The 24,054-nt window shown below is 39.0% G+C and overlaps 1 long non-coding RNA gene across 1 annotated transcript in view; it reads left to right on the top strand.

Moving 5' to 3' along the window:
• Positions 1-21,841, top strand: part of LOC135313853 (uncharacterized) — a 61,610-nt gene extending 39,769 nt beyond the window's left edge. The window contains exons 5-9 of the long non-coding RNA XR_010373345.1: positions 2,940-3,040; positions 6,583-6,687; positions 7,781-9,140; positions 18,615-18,931; positions 21,130-21,841. This is a non-coding gene — a long non-coding RNA (uncharacterized LOC135313853). The remainder of the gene's footprint in view (positions 1-2,939; positions 3,041-6,582; positions 6,688-7,780; positions 9,141-18,614; positions 18,932-21,129) is intronic.
• The last annotated feature ends 2,213 nt before the right edge of the window (positions 21,842-24,054 follow it).

Genomic DNA, 24,054 nt, shown 5'->3' with positions numbered 1-24,054 from the left:
ACATTAAGAGCAAAATCATGTTGTTAAGGACCCGCTGCTCACTACCTAAGTGCTCAGGTTAGACTGAAGGCTCAGAGATGAAAGCTCTAGTAGATGTACTTGTTTAAAATTTCATAACTGAGTTCTGCTCCTCACCATATCTGGGCCAAACCATTCAAAGCTTTAGGTGAAAACAATCCTATTCCTGTTTGTGTACTAGGCTTTGCACAACAGCAGCTGAGGAATAGACGTATGTCTGGTTTTGCTACTCTGTTTATAACCTCTGGCAGAGGGCTAGTGTGATTATCTTGTGACAGTTCTTTTTTTCAGTCACTTTAGCAAAGTCCACCTAAAAAAGGTGATGTAGGAAAGAAACTTCCTGAACTCTTCCTGTCAAAGAGAATCTGCTGACTTTTCAGCTTAATTTTCATAGCAGGTTATTCCCTGCATCCAAGACTTCTGTAAAATTCACTGTATTTACTTGGTATTTTTAATGTTATTTAAAATTACATGAAGAAAGTAAAAATGATCCTTTCCTTTTGCAGTGCCTCTTTTTAGGAGCAGACATCTTCACAATTTTTTTGGCAGTGTTCTAAGTGCTTTGTTTTCTTTTTAAAGTAATGATAAGTCAAAGCAAACTTTACAGAATTGCCGTCCTAGATATCTGAAATATAATCACGCATCAAAAGCCCTCAGTAGGACAATTACAGCCCCCACATCCTCCCACAGCAAACCATGATTATAGGAGAAGAATGCTTGAGGGCTGCAGCTGAGATTAGGCAATGTGAAGTACTCTTGCTTCAGTGTTCACAAAGTCACCTGCTACAAGCCTTAGTAATGAGATAGGTAAGATTAATTGAATGTGTGTCCTACATTAGTACTGACTTTATGTATTTTGCAATTCATTTCAGCATCTCTTTTAATGATGACTGTTTAAATTAGATAGATCCACATCTCTTATGTGGTTTTCATGTTCTTTACATAGCAAATACAGCTTTAAATACTCCTTCAATATCAAATACAGTGCATATCCAATACTTACTTCTCACTGTCAAATGCTCTCAGCGTTGCTTTTCTACCACTTGTTTTCTTTCCTTCCCAATATCCTCCTTACTTCTTGAAATCCAAGAAGACCCCTAGTGTCATTATTCCTTCCTCATATTTTTCAGCAGTTCTTCCTTCCTAACTCTATTTCCACAACTCACTCTAGGATCTCTTTATCAGGTGATACACGCCTTATTGTCGCTTACGTGTATGTAAAACAAGGGTAAATTAGGTCTAAGATATTACTTGGGTTTAAAGAAAGAGCACTGTGATTTGTTAATGCCCTACACAGACTGCATAGCCCTAAGGTGCTGGAAAATATCTTCAGCAGTAAGTGATCAAGTCCAAAATCTTGCTGTGCCGTAAACAGACCAGTCAGACTTGTGATGCTTCTGTGAGTTTCCTTTACAGAAAATGCCGCATGGGGAGCCTGAGCTCTGGAATCAGATTTTTGTTCATTAGTTTACAAATTAATTTACAAAGATGTATATAAGAAGGTAAGTTATTTGTTGGGGACAATAATATTACTAATAATGATAGAATCCTTCAGGCACATCAGTGAGAAAATACATACATTTATTTGTGTGTCTTAAAGTACCTCAGATGAAAATTTAAGTTTTAGGTGTATCACATGGAAAACCATACGGCCACATCCGTGCTTGGAAAGACATTTGACTTGGCTAAACTTATTTTTCAGCAAGCTTGTCCTTGATGACTGTAGGATTTGGGGATTATATACAGGAATGTAGACAAGGCTGTCATGTCCTTCAGCATTTTTAGCATGATGTAGGTACGAGCAGAGGTGGGCAATTAAACACTTGGTTCTTCATTTCCCACTGGCTGCTAGTTGTCATTTCGCTCCCATGGAAATAAGTATCAGTGATGATGGAGCACCCTCCTCTACATTCCATAGTCAAATGGAGGCATGGCATCATCTGAAAATGTAGCTCATTTTCTTTGTGGCAGGGATGCTTTGGCAGTCTTTTTCTAGTCCAAAGGTACAGTATGTCTAATCCTTGCTTATTGACATGGATTTTTCTTCAGAGCTGCACTATCACATCTCTGATGTGGATAATATTTTTGTTGTTGCTTTTGTTGTTTTGGAGAAACCAAGGGATAAAGAATAATGTGCTCCTGTGGAAGTGGGTGCCTGAGTGGACAGAGAAATCTCTGCAGACAGTAGCAAAAGGTAGCACATGGTGCTGAGTAATATTGTCTTTTTCACAGAAAGAATACAGTAAGAAAAAAGTATTTAGAACTGTAAACAAATTCTAGTACTATAGGGAACAATCTCAATAAGAAAAAAAGCAACAGGAGCAACTCCAGAAAATATGTGAGATTTCAGGTGATCTTACAGATTTTTTTTTTAACAGAGTATGGATGCTGTTTTAGGGAGTTCGTTTTAAAAAATTAAGTACTGTTTGTAGTAGAATGAACACACAGATCTTGTGTTTTCTGAGTCTAAATTTTCATTTATAAAGCACAACTATGTATAGTAACAGAGAGACCAGTTTAACATGTACAGCACAGATAATTTCCATGCTGTGCTATAAGAAATATAGCACAGGTGAAGGATAGTGAAGTCCCAGTTCACTTATGACTCGGGTGCAGAGTCTCCATACTGACTTTGGAGTATATTTCAATTTGGCTGCACAAAGCTGACTTGTTTGGTTTTTTTTTTATCACCCCCTCATTTTCATAAAGGTAGCCTGAAACATGGTTCTGGAAGGTAAGAGAAAGAAGTTTTCCCCAAAATTGCTCATTCTCTGAGCTTAATATTACCCAATATTATGTAGTTCTTGCCTGTCAAGGTTTGGTGGGTGGAGGAAGGGAGGTTTTATTTCGAGATTTTAAAAGGAGCTGAATTTTATATTACTTTCACAGTTTATTTGTTTTTATTCCTGTCCAATAAAAAGCTGCTTTTCCATGGGAGCCTGAGGAGAGCTCACTCCAGATGAAAGGAAATGGAATGCATCTGAAAGAGCAGCCAAATTTTGATAGCTTTTTCTTGCCAATGGTATGAGCGTTTAAATTTTTTTTTTAAAAAGGTGGTGTTGCTTTCCTCTTAGCCCTATCAGTTGTACAACTCTTTTCCATCCCTTGCATGTATCATACTTGATCGTCTGCCAAAACCTGTTTGTTTAATTAAATTCTTTTAAGAACAAATCACTCTTCTATGAAGTTTGAAGGATCATGTGCAGCTTGGGTTTTCCCTGGTACTTTCAGGTTGGTTTTGATCATCACCTTAGCATACTGGGTTAGATTCCCTTTATGAGCTGCTTACTGACCCAAGGGCAGCTTTGTATGGACTAGTGTAATATTCATGCTTCATTACATATAGAAACATTTATCCCGGTTGAATAACCTGGTGGACCCATGGTGGTGTTTTTCGCCTTAAAATAGTCACTTGGCTCCATGTGCTTGAGGCGCATAGTCTCACACTTGTTTTAGGGATCTAGAATAGGGAACATGGGGAGGGCTGTGTGCAAGTCAGTTTGTGAGGCATTAGCAAAATCCAGCTCACGTGATGGATTGAACATGAATGTAATGAACATTAATGTGTGGCATGCTATCTGTTCATATTAGTAATATTTCTTACCCATTGAAATCTATTGGCCCATGCTGAGTTCTGGACTGCCACAGCTGGCCAGTTCCGGTGCCTGATCTCGATGGTTTGTATGAAAAAGCTCATCTAAGTGAAACACAGAAGTTTGTAGTCTCTAGATCATAGAATCATAGAATCGTTAAGGTTGGAAAAGACCCTTAAGATCGAGTCCAACCACTAACCTATCACTGCCAAGTCCACCACTAAACCGTATCCTCAAGCACCGCGTCTACCCTTCTTTTAAATACCTCCAGGGATGGAGACTCAACCACCTCCCTGAGCAGCCTGTTCCAATGCTTGACAACCCTTTCAGTGAAGAAGTTTTTTCTAACCTAAACTTCCCCTGGTGCAGCTTGAGGCCATTTCCTTTTGTCCTATGGCTTGTTACTAGGGAGAAGAGTCCAACCCCCACCTCGCTACAACCTCCTTTCAAGTAGTTGTGGAGAGCAGTAAGGTCTCCCCTCAGCCACCTCTTTTCCAGACTAAACAACCCCGGTTCCCTCAACCGCTCCTCAGAAGACTTTCTCCAGACCATTCACCAACTTTGTTGACCTTCTTTGGACACGCTTCAGCACCTCGATGTCCTTCCCTTCACTGGTAGGCAGCTCAGGCTGTGGCAGAGGAACACACAATTGAATGTTAACTTAGAATTGTTACCCTTAAAAGTATCTCAGTCTGCCTCCAGAATATCATGTCACATTATAAATGAAGGGTCTTTGTTGCCATTCAGACCTCGTAAGGTGCACAGAATGATTATTTTCATCTTTGTGGCAGTTGAATTTTAAGCACTTTCTGTGCTCAGACTTGCTTCAAACTCCACTTTGTGTAGAGTGAGGATAGAATTTGTTCTGTAATTATATAATTTGATCAATTTAGCCATGTGTGTAGAGGCATTTACCATCCAGTATTTAAACACAGAAACCTTAGAGCATCAGGGGAAGTATTCATACTGTTTCATATCTTTTCTTACTTAAATTTGTAGGTGTGCACACTTTTCATAGTTGAGCTTCTCCATGTTTTATAGTTGCTTATTGTGACTTCTCTTTACTAAGAAAGCAATGTAGTTGTGAGGAGATGCTTCTTATTATCTATCAATAAATGGGCTCATAACCCAAATCATCCAGACAGTAGCTACTCTGTGTTTGTTGGCCAAGGAGTCCTTGGTGGTGTGAAGGTTCCTGATACCTGTAGCTCCAGTAGCCTGTAGTTGTCACTGGAACGTTACTTCATAAAGGATTTTGACAGACTCTCTTGGATAGGGAACCAACAGAGTACACCTAAACACCTGTGGTATTATGTTTATTGGCTAGAGTTGCTCAGAAGTTGCTTATGATCGATTAATTGCAGCTTCTTGAAGTTATTGGCAGGTACCCCCACAGAAGGATCTGCACTGACTTAGGTTATCTGAGCATCGACTGTTGCAGCAAATTGCTGTGTCTGCAGCAATTTGCCCTGCTTCCCAGCTAACTGAGCTGAGGAAAGCTACTGTGAATGGATGACCCCCTGCCTTGGCTCTTAGTTGTTACCACTCGCCATTTTCTGTGAACATACAAACTGTATTACTAGTAAACTGACTTTACAAAAGTGTTCCCTACTGTGCACTGTAGATGATCAGTAGAATCAATGGCACATTGTATATGTCATCAGTTAGCACAGAGCTCAATGGGAAGGGTGGGAAAAGCAACAAGCAGCTTTTTTTCTACTTCTTGCATTTCCTTCTTATCTTTGTTTTAATTTTTTTCTTGTTTTGTTTTCCAGAAAAGTATTTTCTTTTGCACTTTGCAGATATCACTTCTTGGTAATAGTTTTTCCTGCTTTAACTCCATTGACAGTAATTTCAGCACAGTAAAACAACTGAATGTGTCTTTTGTTAAAACTTTAGACTTTGTTTACAGAAGTAATAAGTTCTGGTAGTTAACACGCAACACTGGGTAGGAGTTTGCCTCAGTACCATGGGCAATTATAATTTCTTATCAGAAACTTGCTCTGTTTTACTTCATATCTCCACCACCTACAATTGTAAAAAATACTTCATGGCATACATGGTACAGAACATTCTTCTCAGAGAAGAAAGAGCTGAACAATTTCAACAGTGTTGGAAAACAGGTTTTCATTTTTAAATAGAAAATGTACTACATCTGCTTTAGTTTATTTCCTACTTTTCTCAGCATCAGAAAGTGTTTATCACTTAGTTTTTTCAGGAAGCTCCTTGCTATTGATTGTTCATGTTTCTAATTCTTCAGAGGTTGCAGACTTAAGGAACAAGACCATTATTTTCTTTTTTCTTTTTTTTTGTGGCAATTTGTTTCTACTTCTTTTTTAGTCATCCTTTCTTTTTTTTTTCTCTCCAGAAATAATTTTTACTTTTATATGATCAAAACTCTCTTACTATCACATCTATGTGCTAACATTCAGATTGGGTAATCTGAGAACTACCCAGAGAGTCCACTACTATTTTTTTTTTTTTTTATCAGCAGCTCTTTTTGTAAAGTGATCCCAATTGCCCTTACTTTTAATAGGAAAGTGTGGAAAGGTATTTACACCTAATCTAGTTAGCTAATTTTCATACTTTTCACTTTGTATCAAGGGAGCTACATTGTTGCTGTAGTGCTGTCTGTCTTCTAGCTACGTATCTAGATTCTTTCAGATTATGCTGTCAATTCATACGCTTACAAGCATCATCTGTTGCCTGCATGCCTTAATTAGTCTCTTTGCTTTCCTTCCTTTTAACATTTCAAGTATATAATGATTCATTATATTTTGCTTCCTATTATTTTTGAGGAATAACCTCATATCTTGTTTATTTTAACGATTATCCAGCTTGCTTTTCACACAAATGGACTTTAATAGTTCCCTCTGTTTCATATTAACTGGAATTCTTAAATTACTTAAATGTCTCCTCAAAATCTAACCTTCCATGTAATTATACTTTGTGTCTCTCCTTACTTTTGCAGCTGCGTCAGCAAGTGTATGAGCACTGATTCAAGTTTTCGTTACTCAGCTCTTATGGCAGTAACAAATAGTTTCCATCAGAAGTAGTCTTTGAAGAGGTTGGAAAGGTAAAAACAGGTTGAATTTCTGTACGTGTAATTATATGTGCAAGAGTATTCATGCACAGTTTGAGGAGCTTATATAACACAAAGTCTGTAATTGTTAGTAATTTTTCAGCTTTATGTTGGATTTATTTTGGTGATTTCACCATTTTTGCCAAAGATACAGTATACTTCATTTGTATTGGTGAAAGGGTTTATTATCTTCATTGCTGTAGCTGTGATGAATAGTGGTCATTTAAAACTCTAGATTGCAAAGGAATCTTAATTGGACCCCATGTAATAAGGTCAAGTTGACTGTCAGAGTGCTGGGTAACTGAAGGATTTATTCTCTCCGATACTTCAATATGTCTTTCGTTACAGTTGTGTAATTCCAAGTCACAAAGATGAGAAGTCATGCAGAAAATCTGACAATTTTCAGACTGCTTCTAAAGCCTTGCACAATGAAGATCTATAAATGTTACTAAATTAACGAGTAAAGGGAATTTCATGGAGTATTAATGATAACGAAATAACATTATCATTCTTTTATGTTTTTATGCAAGGCAGTTACAGAGAGTGAATATGTAATGGGAAGACTTAATTGATTAAAATCTCTGTGCAGTAAGTGGGAACTTCAGTTTGAACTGCGTGCCATTAAATACTGAACTCTTGATTGCTGTTCAACAAAATCAATACAGAACAGAAGTCTTAGTGAATCTTGTGCCTGCAGCAGTAATACAGCTTGACAATAAAATTCAATGCCCAGTCCCAAAGTCTAGCATTTAATAGTATTTGTGGTTTATGTCTTTTATTGATTCTTGCGGTCCTTAAGGATATCTGTTAATTTACTACCTTTGTCTGGATCTGGGGAGGTCAGTGACTTAGAGAAATATGTTATTTTCTGCTTGTTCTGTATTGTGTATCAGTTACTGCAACTAAAATCTGTAACTGTTGCTTGTGAAAATGTTGCTTGAGGCCTTTACCCATTGCCCTGGTTTTGGCTGGGATAGTGTTGATTTTCTTTGTAGTAGCTAGTATGGGGCTATGTTTTGGATTTTTGCTGAAAACACTGATAGTGTGGAGATGTTTTAGTTGCTGGGTAGTGCTTACACTAGTCCAGGACATTTTCAGCTCCCTGTGCTCTGCCGGGTACATAAGAAGCCAGGACGGGACACAGCTGGGACAGCTGACCCCAACTGACCCAAGGGATTGTCCGTACCAGATGACGTCATGCTCAGCATATAAAGCTGGGGGACGAAGAAAGAAGAGGGGGACGTTTGGAGTGATGGCGTTTGTCTTCCCAATTAACCGTTACACATGCTGGAGCCCTGCTTTCCTGGGGATGGCTGAACACCTGCCTGCCCATGGGAAGGAGTGAATTAATTCCTTGTTTTGCTTTGCTGGTGTGCGCAGCTTTTGCTTTACCTGTTAAAGTGTCTTTATCTCAGCCCATGAGTTGCCTCACTTTTACTCTTCTGAATCTCTGCCCCATCCAGGTGGGGGGAATGAGCAAGGGGCTGTGTGGGGCTTGGTTGCTGGTTGGGGCTAAACTATGACACAAGTTGCTCTTGGGGAGATTCCGATTGGACACAAGAGGGAAAGTTTTCACAGTGAGAACAGTCAACCGTTAGAATAATCTCCCCATGGAAGTGGTTGACTTGGCCACATTGGACACTTTTAAGATTCAGCTGGGCCATCTTGTCTAGACTGTGCTCTTCCCAGAAAGGTTGGACTAGATGATCCCTGAGGTCCCTTCCAACGTGTGACTCTGATCTCAAGACAAAATACCATTACCCACATAGTGAACAGGCAGGAGTGTTCCCTTCACAAAACCAGGTGCAGAGTATTCTATGGTTTATTTTTTTTAATCAGTCTCCTGACAGTAACGACAAGTTTGTGTGTTTTTTGAAGTCTGTAATAGACTTTTTATTAAAATACAATTTTCATATAACTAAGCCAATTTTTTAATAACTTGTAGAAATATCAGGACTGCAGGCCGCTTACAAATAGGTTCTGTGACATCTTAGAGTAAACTATTTAGCAGCGATATATGAAATATGTGAGAATTTCACTAATTCATAATTTAGTAATCAGGCATTTTATAATTTGCCTAAAAACAAATTGCATCTTATTGTCATTCATCAGTGAAGATGTAAGGGCTGTGTGCCCTGAGCTTTCATTTCAGCAACAATTCTTTCATTTCTGAAAATGAAGCCATGCATATTAATGTTTTATAGAATAGAAGCATAACTCAGTTCTTAATATTTCACAGCAAGTCTCAAAAGTTTCTACTATTAACTAGTTTCTTTTTGTGTATGCATACAGTACATTTTGTCTTGTGCTATATTATCATCATGAAGTATTTTGTATTTAATGGAAAATAAGGTGCTTAAAATATTGATGAGTGCTTCAATTCACAGGTTTTGAACACCACTGGGAATTGAGCCTGGTGCCTTGACTCACAGCCCTCTCTCTAACCAGTAAGTAATACTACTTCTTGAATTATGAACTACTAAACCCAAACTGAAATAATAAATAATTTGCAAACCTAGAATGCAGTCCATCTTCAAGTTGTGTCAGAAACCTTGCACTCATTTGGTAAATTGCAGAGTGTATTTAAAAAAAAGGGGGGGGAGTGGGGAGGGGGGAGGGAAGGTTTCTATGTCCATACACGGTAAAGAATTTGAGAATTGTTTTGGAATTACTGCTGAATCGCTCTTAAAATACTTGGGACAGACCTCTGAAAAATCTGCAGTTATGTGAAGCAACTTAGCTGCAAATATTCGTCCTGTCACCTAAAAGTATGTCTTCTTTAAAAGACAAGACTTAATGCACATAATTTTCTCACTCTAAATTTTACAGAGCAGTTGCAATTTTTATTGTGAGATAGCAATGTAGGGTTAGAGAGTAGTCTAGACATTTACCTATGGTTTATTTAATTGTAAAAACCACAAATGCCATGTCTGGTAGTGTGGTAGTGTGCATGGGTAATCCCATGCAAAATCACATCCTTTGCTTTTTGTTTTGATGTACTCTTAAGCATTGACAATATAGGTATGGCTGGTGAAAGTATACCACACAAACAAACACAACTTATTTTGCATAGTTACAGCAGAAAAAGAAATATTCCTGATGTTGTAGGTTATTTTGGTTGTTCCAGTGATCAAAGAATCACAAATGGTTGGGGATGGAAGGGACCTCTGGAGATCATATTGTCCAACCCCCCTGCTTGAGCAGATACACCTAGAGTAGGGGGTACAGGTCTGCATACAGGCAGGTTCTGAGTGTCTCCAGGGAAGGAAATGCAGAAACAGATGATGACAGAAGCAGTACAAAATTTCGTAAATGGGATCTGTGTGTGTGGTTTTTTAATTAGGCCAGTTTGTTTCTCTTTGTTAATCAAAGAGAATATAATATCTCTCCCTTAAATTCCTACCTTGCTTATTCACAGATTATCCTAAACAGCAAAGGAATGCTTTCATCTATATTATCTGTACCCAGAATTTGTCTGCATAGTCTGTTACAGCAAACCCTGTGACATGTACACAAAAGCCTACAGTGATGTAGCTGTGGCAAGTGGTACTTAATTCTGTCTTAATCTCTTAATCAACTGGTACACAGTAATTCCCAAAACATAACTGGGTTATCAGCACAGTCCAGCTTCTATCCAGTCACAGTTTAAAATGAACCATGTTACACGGCAATACACCATGTTACACGGCAATCACAATCACAAGCCTCTTTGCTTCATAGAAGGAGATTCTTGTTCAGTGTTTGTGATCAGTAGTTGCATTTCACTGAGGAGTGGGGTATGAGTCGTTTTTTCCCCAGTTTTGTTTTAGCTATCTCCTGTGGGTTGTTTTGGTTTGGTTTTTTTTGTTGTTTTTTGTGGTGGGGTGTTTTTTGTTTGTTTTGTGGGTTTTGGATTGGTTTTTTTGTTGGTTTGGGTTTTTTTTCTGTTTAACATTGTAGGGGGTCCTGGTTTCAGCTGGGATAGAGTTAAATTTCTTCGTAGTAGCTAGTATGGGGCTATGTTTTGGATTTTTGCTGGAAAGAGTGGTGATAAGGTGGAGATGTTTTCGCTGTTGCTAAGTAGGGCTTACACTGGTCAAGGACTTTTTCAGCTCTCTGTGCTCTGCCGGGTGCACAAGAAGCCGGGAGGGGACATAGCCAGGACAGCTGACCCCAACTGACCCAAGGGATAGTCCATACCAGATGACGTCATGCTCAGCATATAAAGCTGGGGGACGAAGAAGGAGGGAGGGACGTTTGGAGTGATGGCGTTTGTCTTCCCAAGTAACCGTTACACATGCTGGAGCCCTGCTTTCCTGGGGATGGCTGAACACCTGCCTGCCCATGGGAAGGAGTGAATTAATTCCTTGTTTTGCTTTGCTGGTGTGCGCGGCTTTTGCTTTACCTGTTAAAGTGTCTTTATCTCAGCCCATGAGTTGCCTCACTTTTACTCTTCTGAATCTCTCCCCCGTCCATTGTGAGCAGTGACAGCAGACTCTTCTGCAGCTCTCAGGGCTGAGAAAACCTCAGGGAAGGGTACACTGGTTCTGACAACTAGGTGTAAAAATCAAAAGCTGCTGGATTGCACCTCTGAAATATGTGGTGGCTCATAAAAGTGTCCTATGTACAAGGAATGGATCTGAATGTACTGATGACTGTCAGAGTGTCTTTGGTCTGCCCAGCCGGATGTGGACAGTTTTTGTGTAGAACAGCCAGCCTGTGTGGTTAGCTGCAAGAGGGAAACATTTGTTTCTGAACAGCAGTGCACACCTGAAACTGCGGGCAGCCACGTGAATGTGACTCAGCTTGTGGCAGTAGCTACTGATGCCCCATCACTAATGAAAACGTATGACTATTGACAGAGATGTGATTGTGATAAAAGTGCAGGAGGAGGGCTAGAAAATGACTATGTGCAAAAAATGCTTTTTATTCTGCTGTCATCGTGCCTGAAGAACTTGATGAAAATAGAGGCAGAATGCCAGTAAGATCTGTTCTAGTAAGTTCTGTTACAGTTGTCTGTCTTTTTACCACACATGATTATCAGGTGCTTAATCATCACTATTAAATCCAATTCTGGGATAACCTCTGAGAAATTATTTTACAGCATTAGCAGCTGGAAGAATGTGCTGCCTGTTAATTATTTACATTATCTCTCTCCCAGAATAACAGCTGGCAAGCAACAGAGTCTAGAACAAAACCCAGTACCCAGATAAATGCCACATTTATGTATGTGTAGGACCATACTATATAATCTCTTAAAGCCAGTGCCTTCTGAAGTAATTAAATTATATATGAAGTAGGGACTGATTTGGAGTACATCCTGTATTGGTATGTCTTAAGTAAATGGGAGGTACTTTCCTCTGTGCAGGTGTACACAAGATTTCTAATGCTTGCAGTTTTATAACATGACAGAAAAGAGCTAAAGAGTCACTGCATGAGTAGTTAGTCTAAAAGTCAGTCAAGGCAGCTGTCATTTTTGAAATATGACTGTCCTGGTGATTTTGAGAAGAAGAATATAAAAATATTAGAACACCAGCAAAGATTTCACAACTGAAACATGCAGATTTGTTCCCCATTTCTTCAACGGTGTATGAACACAGATCACTAAGCAACAACATCCTCATTCCAGGTAGTGGGAGTATGACTTACTACCAGAACTGCTTTTAGTTCTGGATGACTTGGTTACTGTTTTGCTGAGAAGGCAAAACAGTAAACTAAAACCATATATTTTGTCCTTTCAGAGTCTAAGCCTTTTCAGTCTGTTTCCCAGTTTCCTCTTGGTTCCTTCAGTATGTATCTTCTCATGAGATTTTTGTGAGGAGTTCTACATGTGCTCACTGTTTGCTTGGGGATGCAGTGTTAGTGAGTCCTGTGAGGTCTTGATCCATAATGAGTCATTTGACCACTCTCGTATTTTGCCTTAGAGAATGGAAGGATCACATAGACGTCCTTTTAAGGAGCCAACATGCTGTTTCAGTGACAAAAAGGAAGACAGCTGACAAGCTGTGGCTCTTAAAACCTCTATGCCATTTTTTTTGAGTGACTGTCCCTCTCTTAGGCTTTCTGCATTTTTTCAGTCTCTAAATGCAACTTGCAGTTTCATTTAGTTAAATATGCTTTATTTCCTCTTCTGCCCTGCCAAGTTGTAATGCTTGAACAGTGGAAATACTGTGTTTCCCCCAGAGGCAAATACAGTCTTGTGAAGGACAAAGTGTCTGGGAAACATTGGGAGAAAAAGGAAGTTTAGGAATTGCATGGCATAGTTTTTTTAAAAAAAATAATCCCAAGATGTTTTTTAATCTTAAGAAGGAATGGTCTGCTCCATCCCCACCACCCTCCATGATTTTATTGCCTTCGCGACTTGTAGTTAGTTATGTAGATGTGTACTGTATTGTATGCTTATTGAGAATATGCAACTTAAGTTACACTATCCAGGCTGAAAGTACTAGGGAAAAGCAACAATAAGATGATCTTATTGAATGCAGTGCTCTTTGTAGCATCTGGCTGTCATATTCCTATTTGCTTGTCTCATATGAGCATTCTGACAAGTATTCAATATTGATATGATGCACTGAATGTGCAAAGGATTGGATAGAGTAAGTGCCAACATGACCATATGCCTTTTGGCAGAACTGGATGGGCTCAGAAAAAGAAAGTTTGGCTTTTTAAGTTGTACAAATTTTCAATAGGTGTAATCTTTTCTCAAAAAGGAAGGAACTAATAATGAAGTAATATTTTGAGGGCTATGAATAAGACCCTTTTTCGTATTCTTCGTACACATATTTGGAAGAAAGTGGTAACAATGCATGTTCAGGTCATTCATTTTTATCAATGTTGGCAATATAGTCACAAATTTTCTACTATTCACTGTAAAATTCTGGCTACGTGCACTGCTTATTGACTGTAAAAATCCTCTCATGCACTTCCAAGGGAAGATTGGGAAGTCTTGCTGTTCCACTTACTGTTTGTTAATCTCACAAATTGCATTGGAATAATTAGACTGAAATTTCCTGTTTATTCACAAACCAGCAGAGGATGGACACTAACACTGGAAACTGTCCCAAAATTGCCTGACTAGTTCTGGTGCTGCCAGCAGTAGCAGTCCAGTGCTGCCAGTTTTTGCATATTGCTAGTCAAATTTACTTTAGAAATAGTTGCAGACAAGAGTTGTGTGAAACTCACCCCCTGCCCCAGTGTTCTGGGGGGGGATTAAAAAAAGAAGCAATCTTGGCCCCATACTGCCTTGGCAATCCCGTCCAGTTTTCCCTTTAATGTTTTCCACATATGGTTGTGAAATCTAGTGTCTGACTTCTTTTCTAAATATAGAATCATCATTCTTTTAAAAATGATTGATGCAATAAGTCTCATATGTTTTCAAAACCTTTCTTTCTCTTTTTGCAATATCATGAAGTATTGAGCATTCTTTTATTGTCCATTTCATGTAGTCACTTTTGAAATAACTTTATTCTTTTATTTTAATGTGTATTGGGAAGCCTCTCCTTTCCATTTTGAAACAAAAAGCATAATAGCAAAGAGGACTTTCCTTTACCAGTGAAAGCGTAGCCATGCATGAGTAGCCTGTGCCCTGCTATTAGCATAGAGCTTGTTTTTTACACCGCTGTGCTTGTTACTTTGTTTGTTGCATTTGTAGAACAAAAGCAACGATTAAGTTATTAGCAAAGAGAGAGCTTGCAGTTTTCTTAGCTGAGTTTTGAGCTTTTGTCTCTTTCACTGCACTACCCAGCTGTAACCTCTTTATGTGTTTCTACATTATTAAGGTGATCAAATGGAATTACCTTTATGTGAATGATTTAGCATTCTCTCTCGTTAATGATGTAAGAATTTGACACAGAAGTGGAAAGTGACTGAATGTAAGTTTGGATTTAGAAAAAGCAAGTAAAGTGAATAAGCTTGTTTTATTTATTTTTCATTTTATCCCACCCCCTAGTGAATCTTCATGTATTTGTTTCCTACACAAAAAGCAGGAAACAGCCTTTGATTTTAGTAACATGTTTAGAACAAAATCTGAGGTTTTGAACAGCTTTCACTGTTTTGGCAGTGTTTTCCATTGTCAAATTTACAATTACATATTACATAACTATTCAGCAGCACTTCCACCAGCAGTAGATCTCAGTTTTAGAAGCCTGTAACACCCCTAAACCGCTCCACTTCTTTTAGTACAGGAAAGAATATATAATGTTACATTCGGGAAGCAAACCAGTAAATGGCACTTTAAGGCAAACAGCTTTATTCATGAAGAGAAGCAATTATACAAGTCTGCAACTAGTAGTCATAACTGATGATGGTCTTCAAAAAGCAGACAGTTCTTGAGCAGTGAGGGGGAAATACAAAAATATAAAGTTATTGTAAAATTGCCCATTTTTAAGTCAGACTCGAGTTTTCATCCTGCTAATGTAAATGTTCTTTTGAATAACTTAAAAATACGTGTGAAAAACCAATATGCAAGCACAAGACCAATTTTGAACAGACTGGTGAAAAAATCCAGAATTACATAATGAATTCTTTACTTTCTATCATTATGGATTACCAAGGCACCTCAGATTTTGTGCCTATGTTGTTGCAAATTACGTATTCTGTATCTGTATAATGGAACTAATTACATTATTTAGTATCACGGTTAGAAGAGCTCACTTTTCTTTGTTGACAATCACGTGCAATTAGTGACATAAAGATCTGGAAAACTGCCAGAACTACAGTAAGAAAATAAGGCTGATTACTTACACAGTTTCCTGATTAGCACTTTCCTAGGCTGCAGTAAACCTGTGTGTAGCATTCAAAAATATCATCAATACCATTACAGAACGAAGCCTGGTAAGATTTAATATCTGAGAGAGGATGAAGTGATTAAAGCCAAAGCCTGAGGATACAGTGTCAGTGGAACAGTCAGAAGCAGCATCTATTCCTAAATGCTTACATAGCAATGTTACAAGGTTCTCTGCGTGCCTTTAACGGAAAGGATTTCAAGAGTTAGTTTGCCACTAACAATTTCATGATTTTTCTGTTGGGCTTTCAGCATGATTGATAAAATAGTGAGTTCTGCATGCAGGTGGAAAGGAACTTGCTTCATAATAGACATTAAGAGTATGGTGTGGGTAGAGGAGCTATGCATTGCTGGTTTAGTCTGAGACATGTGGTCAGATCCTTTTGTTTGAACCTCCCCACATTCTTCAGGATGTGAGTGGGAGTATTCTACCATATGTGAAAACCTTAAATGACTCCTGTGACATGTCTTGCAATGAGCCTCTGATATTACTGGTTTCTAAGAAAAGCATTTTAAATTTATGTTTAGGTTTAGGACATGGAGATCTAAAAATGCATGGTGAAGTACACAGTGCTTTTGACATCTGCTAATGAAAGAAATGTGACCTGCAAGTGGCAGAACAGTGAGTAAAGGTAATAGTAACAGATTATGGCTCTAGATAAATAGTGCATTGTATGCTGTGCCTTTAATTTTCTAACATAATGCTTAAGAAGTCAGGAAGATGAAGTTTCTTCCATTTAGTGATATTTCTCTTCTGATGCAACTAATAGTTGTAGATGCAACAGCAGAATACAAGAGCCATGGCTTGCCTTACCAGGCACATACATTGCTGTGTATAGACACCAGTACTTCTGAGAGGGATATCCAGCTCCGTTGATCTGGTATGAGCAGTTCTGTCCACTGCTTATTTAAAGTTTCTCTCCTTTGGTAAGGACAATAAATTTTCTCAAGAATTTTGAACTTAAACCTAGGAAGGCCTACTGTTGTGTTTCAATTTGGTTACTTTTGCCCTCTGTAGAGTTGACTCTGTTTTCAACCCTTCTTCCACTGGGCAAGAAGTTAAACTGTGAGTCTTGGTAGGGATGCAGACTTCCTGATAAAATGGAATATCTTCCATTTCATCCCAAATTTAATCCCAAAAGTACTGAGGGAGCTGGTAGAAGAGCTTGCCAAGCCACTCTCCATCATTTATCAGAAGTCCTGGTTAACAGGGGAGGTTCCAGAGGACTGGAGACTTGCCTATGTGATGCCATCTACAGGAAGGGCTGGAAGGAGGATCTGGGGAGCTACAGGCCTGTCAGCCTTACCTTGGTACCAGGAAACATTATGGAGCGGCTTGTCTTGAGTGCACTCACCTCACCAGACATGTGCAGGAGAACCAGGGGATCAGGCCCAGCCAGCATGGGTTCATGAAAGGCTGCCTGACCAACCTGATCTCCTATGACCGGGAGACCCGCCTAGTGGATGAGGGAAAGGCTGTGGATGTTGTCTACCTGGACTTTAGTAAGGCCTTTGACACTGTCTCCTACAGCATCCTCCTAGAGAAGTTGGCGGCTCATGGGTTGGATGGGTGTGCTCTTTGCTGGGTAAAACTGGCAGGATGGCCGAGCCCAGAGAGTTGTGGTGAACGGAGCTAAATCCAGTTGGTGGCCAGTCACAAGGGGTGTCACCCAGGGCTCAGTGTTGGGGCCAGTCTTGTTTAATACTTTTATCAATGATCTGGATGAGGGGGGTGAGTGCACCTTCAGTAAGTTTGCAGATGACAAAGTCATGTTAAAGCTATACCTCCAGTATTTGAGTAAGGTGCCTAATAGTTTATGCCTAAGTGTCTTGACAGTACTACAACCAATCTTCTCAGCAGGATGTAGGCATGGTCAGGAATGCATTAAAGGATGACATCTTCTGTTGTAACAGGCAAATTTTTACCCTCTGCAGGTAACTGTGAACCTGCAGAGGGAGAGGAAGCAAAAATGCATAGCCCGGCTGAAGTGTTGGTTGCTGCTCTTATCTTTAGAGGGTTTATTAGCCCAATATACCTGTTGCTTAAAGAAGCCCCAAACAACTACCCCCCCAACCAAATCTTAGTAGTGAGAGTGTATATGTTAATTTCTTTTTTTTTTTTTCCCCAAGTTACAGACAAACTGTTGACACATCATAGTTCAATTGTAATACAGTTACAACTTGGCTGAACAAAGAGTAGTTTTTTTCTACTTGACTGCATAGCACACAAACTGAGAATGATTGGCAAAGCTGAAAAAAAGTATTTCTTTAAGAGGCATAAACCAGAACAGCTTTTTTAGTAGGGAAGCAAGAAGGGAGTAACATTGTTAGCATGATGCAAGCTCTTGTGTTTGAAGACTTGCAGAAAGGTATCTCATGTCATGACTAATCTCGCTTGTCTTTTCTATTTGTACATCACCAGAACTGTGATGTTTGGGGACATCTGGTGTCCTTAGAGCTAAGCCACCCTGTGTTTTATTTGTTCTAATAAGCTTCCAGACTGAGCCAGCTAGGATGGCAGCGAAGCTAAGCTTGGAGAGTAGAGTCTTTTTCCTAATGAACTGAGAACAGTAGGACTTGTCAAGATTAGTTGTCTTATGATATTGGGCCTCCTTGAGCTGGGAGAAGATAGTTGTACTTCTGTCTGAAGAGAAAGATGCACAATGCAGTCATGTTTTCAATGCAAATGGAGGCAATGAAGCTCAGTAACTTGACTATATCGACGTCTGGATTGGGGGCAGAGATGATTTTGACTCTTAATATTGTTCCCCTATATTGAAAAATTGTTTTTAGGTGACCTTTTGGGAGCTCTTCTTTTTCCTTATTTGTAGTTGAAAGAGGTCTGGTGGGCACAGTGTTAAGTTCTGTTTTCCTGTATTGCTAGTGAGGTTTGTTTTTTTTAAATTGGATTTCTTTTTTTTTTTTACTGAAAGTGAAGTTCAACCATTGAAGGGTAATGTGAGGGTTTCTGAAACTGAATAGATAAACATATGCTGGGACTCATAACTAAGAGATTCCTTGCTTTCCTCTAAGGAGTAAGAAGAATCCAAAAAATGCATTTCACTTAGCCATAATTGTCATGAATGCTGGAGGAGGTCCCATAAGGGGGGTGGAGATTTTTTTCCTATCAATATGTCAAACTAATCACTGTCTTTCTCAGAGGGATTATTTCAGTGAAGAATGGAAGTCAGCTCTCAAGGGAGGTGGAAATGAATGACATGAAGACATACCTGACTCATAATTCTGTTCTACAGGTAATCATGGACAATATTGTGTGATATCCTGCAAATGTAATTTGAAGGCCGTGAATGGTGACTCACAGATTCTGTATTCTCAACCTTTATAAGGCATTCCATTAAGTGCTGCTACTCCTAGATGCTGAATTACCTAAAGTGGCAAAAACGCTTATCCCTTTTTGTGTCAGATATCCTCCTGGTTGTCAAGTGTAACTCCTGTACATCTCCATATACTTCAAAAGTAAGTCTCCAGATGAATCAAAGGAGCAAAAGAAAGAGGAACTGGAATATTTTACAGGAATATCTTGTATTCAATGCATTTTCAGAATCCAGACTCCTGTAACGTGTATTTCAAAAGCACTTGACAGTTGAGTCCTCCCACTGTGTATATTTTACCATTGTCATTAAATTATTGTCACTGTTGATTTTCACAGCCTTAAGGCCATTTCATGCACAAACATGTCATGCTGAGGTCAAAGAAAGTTTAATAACACTTCTTTTTTGAATTCTAAAATATAGGAGGATCATTCTGCATGAGTACTCAGCAGCTATGAACTGTTTTAATGAACAGAAACTTATTTCTGTATGATTATTAAAGCAAATAGTGTTTGTGAACAAATGTGTTTGTATAGCAAGCAGAAGTCTCTTTTGCAGGATTTCTGCACCTCCATATCTTTCAAGTACATTTTTTCTCAAGGGAGGTAGCCTGGAGCTTATGGAATCATTTTGTGGTGCAAAGATGCCAAGCACTTGCTACTAGAGATTTTTCAAGCACAAGTGCTCACAGCTGCAAAATCTGATTCTATAACTTTGCTATGGCTATTATGCTCCAGAAAACACTTCCATATATTCACTAGTAATTCATTAGTCAATACCAAATCTGTAGCAGCAAGTATAATTGTGAAGTTAATCTTACAGAATGCATAGGAAGGAGGAAAAGTGTAGATGTTTTGTCTCACCACCTGCCCATCACCATGTTTATAATTCTAGTTTGTAGGTGAAAATTTGAGGTGTACTACCCCACCAGAAACAGTACTCATCATAATGATAGTTGAATATATCTGACATGAACAATAAATTAAGGCAGTTAATCTTTTAAAAGGTAAAGGAAACAACCCAGAAGAGAACTTCTCATTTATGATTATTGCTGATGATATAAACTTTCCAAAAAGATTGAGAGATGTTCCTATATAGATTTCTCATTTTATATATTGATAGGCTTCCAAAGCGCACTGCAATTAGATAAATTGTCTATTCAGTGTTCAAAGTGAGGGGCTGATACAAAGTTTCTGAAGCCAGTTAAGAGACAGATAACACAGAGACTGTTACTCAGATCATAGTGTAAATGGCTGGAATTTCTAGCCTTGAGGAAGGCAAGACAGACATAATCTTCAGCTGAACATATACAAATACATACAAAGGAAACGCTTACTATTTAGAACGCACAGGACAGTAAAGATTGTGCAGAATTTATTATGTACATGTTTGAGGATTGTACAAATTTTGCAAGAATTTTAAGCAAGGAGCTTGCCAGTTCCAGTGATAACACTACTGTAATTTATTACTTCTCGGAGATTAACGAACTTGGATGGTTTTGTAGATTTTAGAATGTCTGTTGCATGTTAACAGATTTTTAAATTACAAAGTGAACAAGAAAAGTGTAAAGCTTATTGGAAGCAGGCAGCATTGTGCAGCACACTCATTTTTGCTCTTCTAATCAATACATGCTATTTCTTAAAATCTGCCTATATACTGTAAAGTATGCAGTGTTATCATTTGACACTGTTTTTGAAAATTTAGCACTATCTCATCCTTAATATTTTATTATTTGACTTGTATATTTGCTGTATTTTTTTTGCTTTTCCTTTGAGTTGAACATTGGTTTACATTATACTTTACATATAAGGTGTCAGTCTTCCATATACTTAATACATAAAATCTTTCAATAAATAAAAGTTAAATTTAAAAGTGAAATTGATAAGATAAAACCAGTTGATCAAATTACATATAAATGGTGCATTAAGTGCCACAGCACTTCAAAAACATGAGGTAAAATTAACACTAACACTACAAAGTCCAAGGCTACTCTGGAAAGCCAAGACAGTGCATTTTTCAAAGGTAGCATATCACAGGAAAAAAACACTGCTCTACATTCCTCAGATAGTCCCCTTATTATTCCATTACATTCTTGCTGAAGTAATAATGCAGTCAGAAAAAAAATGCAAATTTTTGTTTAACCATTTAACATGCACAGAGAGATTAACTCACTCCACAAGGCCTGGGGAAACAAATCTAAAAAGGCCTCTGGGGACGTTTTGGTTGGAGGGAAGAAAAACTGGCATAGCAGTAACTCCTTGTGGGTCCTTTGCTGGTGAATGGCCTGTGAATCTCTTTTGCTTCCTGCAGTTCTGCACTGATTTGGAAATTTTACATTCTTAGGTCCACATATGTCCCTGATCCGACAGGGGTGCTCACAGGAGGGAAGAAAGCTTAATGAGATTTAGTGCCTAGTCTGGTAAGTCTCAATGTGACTCCTTGCTTTGACCCCAAACTCAGAGTTATTTCGGTAAAGGAACAAGATTTATATGATCAGGAACAGAGAGACAGATCTCTCCTATGCATTATTTTTAAAAAAGAAACCAAGAAAAATAAAACCAGACTTAATTTGTCCTGTGCTGGCACAAGGCTTCTGAGCAGTATTGGGAAAATAATCTCTTGCCACCTTGTGAATAAAGTATTTCATCCTTGTTAATGAAATGGCAAATGTGCTTTGTTCTACTAGAATCTATGTTCTACCTGTGGCAGAAGCAGAGCAGTTCTGTTAAGCAGCACGCTCCCTACAAAGGGTGGGATACTGTGATAATTGAGCTCTGCACAGCCAGTATTGTACAGCTCCAGTTCTGTACCCACTCGTCTCCTTTACTAGAATCCACATGTCTAGCCGTGAGACAGAATCATGCTGTGGTCCAGAGGGATGGGAAGAGGTGTGCGTATCCATCTTTTAATGCAGTACATGCTATTGGGATGGTCTGCTGCCCTCAGAGCGTTCTCCTTCCAGCTGCAGAGGCGCAGGGCTGGGCACATGAGCAGCAGCAGCATTTGGCTGCTCCTTGTGGGCATTGGGGATCTCGCTTGGTCTGTGTGCTGAATCAACGGGTTTTGCTGTTGATCCTTTGTACTGGATTTGATTTTTGATTCTGCAATGAGATCTTTGTTTTAGAACAGATGAGAAGTCGCAACTGATCAAGCTTGTTTCAAGGTCTCACTGCTGATTTAATATATTCCTGCTTCCAAGTCTCACTTTGTCATTAGTTTGGGAATTTTTGTCCTGAAGGAAATTAGCTATAATATTTTACCTGAAGATGACTTCCCTTCTGAGGAAGTGATATTACAGAAGGTCTTTAACTGCTCCTAATAGGTGGTAAATTTTCAACTTCTATAAAGGTTGTAATTTGAAGTCAAAGTCCACCTTTCATCTTGAAATACCTCATTAATGGGGTAATGAAATACAGTTATTGCAAGTGGGACACACATACTAAGCACCATAAAACACTAAGATTTTTCTTTTTGGAAGTCTGAAGCAACAGTCCCAACTCATTCTAAGGCCTGGATATACAACAGTCTAGTTCAGCTTTGGAGTAGATCAAAGAGGCTCTTCTCTGCTGTAGAGGTTCCCTGTACCTCTAATAATAACAGGGGTTTATCCCATTGTCCTGAGCCAAGGAGTGTGTGTTCTGTGCCGGAGGAACATCCAGTCTAGTTTAGTTCCAGATGTAGCCTAACTCTGGAAGTGAAGACCTATGCAGAATTTTATCTTGCCTCCTTTGCTGTTAAGCAAAGTGAACTATTTTAAAGTATGCTACCACAAACGGTTGCTTCCAGACAACCCAAGGGGGTAATCGTTGCAGTGAGAGGATGCAGGAATGCTCTAAGTGGGCATTGCCTGCTGTGGGAATTGGAGGGCAATTGTTTTGACTGCATATTCTCGTGAAGGTTTCTGAACACTGTATGCCAGTTCAGTAACTTGGTGCTTCTTGAAGTTATACCTATTCTCAAATTATGTTACTAAAAATAAGCATTTTCTGTCAACTCAGTTGCTAAGCCTGTTCACACACAGTTTTGAATAAAACCAAGTTAGTTGATAGGTCAATTTGTAAGTTTGAAATACTGCTCCTGCTCTCGTTTTGATCTGTGTTGTGCCACATTACTATTATGAGTTGGCCTGTTCTAACTATTGTCCAGACACAACATGCAGTAGAATCTGAAAGATGCTACTGGAGTAAAAATATTCTGTCTACCCTCAAGCATGTGCTCTGGGGATTGACCAGTGTGTCTTGCTGCGGCTGCCTCAAAGGCCGTTTGCCATCTAGTGGCTCAGATGTATTGATGCCAAAAGGGTGTAAGTGGCAAAGCTGGTTCCTATCAAAAACAGTTGACATTACAGTTGTTTCTCTTCTTTTTCCACCTCCCCATGCTTTGCAGCTCTTTGTTTCAGCCATGTGAGATGACATGCCAAACTGTCCAATAAAACATCGCTAGTTGTCACTTACTGTTGCCCATGGCAGATGCCTGAAAGGGTCGGACTATTGCATCCAGTTAGCAAGCTAATTCCTCCTGTTTTATTCCTAGAAGTTCTCTACTTCTGTCATGAAAATGTGTGTATACATATAGAATAACATGAATCCTTACTGCAAGGTTGGTAGATGCTACATGCTTTATGCTTCTCAGCTGCATTCTTGTCTCCCTGTGCAGTATATTTGGTAATTTGTGATGGGTTTTAAGCCCCACAGTTCAGCCACCCCTACTGACATCAGTACAAGCCCTGACATTCTCTGGATTTCCACTGTCACCATTACTGCCAGTAAGAAAAGCCCAAAGCCTGAATTAGGACAACATTTTAAATTGCCTTTTCCATGTAAGAACTGGAAAACTGCCTAAAGGAGTGGCAATGTTTCCTCCCCTTTGGGTAGCTAATACCATACTTTAACCCAAAATCTGAGATCTCTTCCTGTCTCTGCAATTACCCAACACAGATTAGTTTCTTCTCTCTGTCCCCATCTTTACAATGGGATAATATCGTTCTGTTAGGTTTTTACAAGTTATGTGTTCCCACTATTAGTATCACACTTTAGTACCACACTAAGAATTCAAATGATATACTCCTCTGCCACGTACATCCACATCTATACATCACTTCCAGGTTACTTCAGGAATGCTATCAGGAAAAATGACCGAAGGAAAAAATCGGAAAAACCTTACTCTGAACACATAGACAATAAAGTGGTGGCTGTAATGCTTTGGAGGAGGGGGTTTCATGAAGAAGACAAAACTAATGGAGAGATGGCTCTATTGCATGAGCCTGAA

The sequence above is a fragment of the Phalacrocorax carbo genome, chromosome 6 (genome assembly GCF_963921805.1).
Source record: "Phalacrocorax carbo chromosome 6, bPhaCar2.1, whole genome shotgun sequence".
Taxonomy (NCBI): Eukaryota; Metazoa; Chordata; class Aves; order Suliformes; family Phalacrocoracidae; genus Phalacrocorax; species Phalacrocorax carbo.
Note: the sequence above shows the minus strand (reverse complement) of the source record. Positions and strands in the feature narration are given on the sequence as shown.